Consider the following 1,330-nt stretch of genomic DNA (forward strand, 5'->3'; position numbering starts at 1 on the left):
CAAGTTGGTACAGCCACTTTGGAAAACAGTGTGGAGGTTCCTCAAAAATTTAAAAATAGAGCTACCCTATGACCCAGCAATTGCACTCCTGGGTATTTACCCCAAACACACAGATGTAGTGAAAAGAAGGGCCATATGCTCCCCAGTGTTTATAGCAGCAATGTTCACAATAGCCAAACTGTGGAAAGAGCTGAGATGCCCTTCAACAGATGAATGGATAAAGAAGATGTGGTCCATATATACAATGGAATATTACTCAGCCATCAGAAAAGATGAATACCCAACTTTTACATCAACATGGATGGGACTGGAGGAGATTATGCTAAGTGAAATAAGTCAAGCAGAGAAAGTCAATTATCATATGGTTTCAGTTATTTGTGGAACATAAGGAATAACATGGAGGACATTAGGAGAAGGAAGGGAAAAATGGGCAGGGGGAATTGGAGGAAGAGATGAACCATGAGAGACCATGGACCTGAGAAACAAACAGGGTTTTAGAGGGCAGGGGGATGGGGGATTCGTTAGCCTGGTGATGGGTGTTAAGGAGGGTACGTACTGCATGGAGCACTGGGTGTTATACGGAAACAATGGATCATGGATCACTACATCAAAAACTAATGATGTATTGTATGGTGACTAACATAACATAATAAAATTAAAAACTACAAAAAAGGGTTGCCTGGGTGGCTCAGTCGTTAAGCATCTGCCTTCGGTTCAGGTCATGATTCCAGGTCCTGGGATCGAGCCCCGCATCGGGCTCCCTGCTCGGCGGGAAGCCTGCTTCTCCCTCTCCCACTCCCCCTGCTTGTGTTCCCTCTCTTGCTGTGTCTCTCTCTGTCAAATAAATAAATAAAATCTTTAAAAAAAAAAAAAAACTACAAAAAAAAAATAAAAATAAAAAAAATAAAATCCTGAATGAAAGGGTAGAGATCATGACTAACACCAAGGAAATAGAAACAATTATTAGAAATAATTACCAGCAATTATATGCCAACAAATTAAGCAATCTGAAGAAATGGATGCCCTGGGGCACTTGGGTGTCTCAGTACTTAAGCATCTGCCTTCAGCTCAGGTCAAGATCCCAGGGTCCTGGGATTGAGCCCCGCATCAGGCTCCCTGCTCGGCGGGAGGCCTGCTTCTCCCTCTCCCACTCCCCATGCTTGTGTTCCCTCTCTCGCTGTGTCTCTCTCTGTCAAATAAATAAAGAAACTCTTTAACAAAAAAAGAAATGGATGCCTTCCTGGAAACTTACAAACTACCAAGACTGAAATAGGAAGAAATAGACAATCTGAACAGACCAAAAATCAGTAACGAAATTAAAGCAGTAATC

The sequence above is a fragment of the Leptonychotes weddellii genome, chromosome X (assembly GCF_054177405.1).
Source record: "Leptonychotes weddellii isolate Sample4059 chromosome X, ASM5417740v2, whole genome shotgun sequence".
Lineage (NCBI taxonomy): Eukaryota > Metazoa > Chordata > Mammalia > Carnivora > Phocidae > Leptonychotes > Leptonychotes weddellii.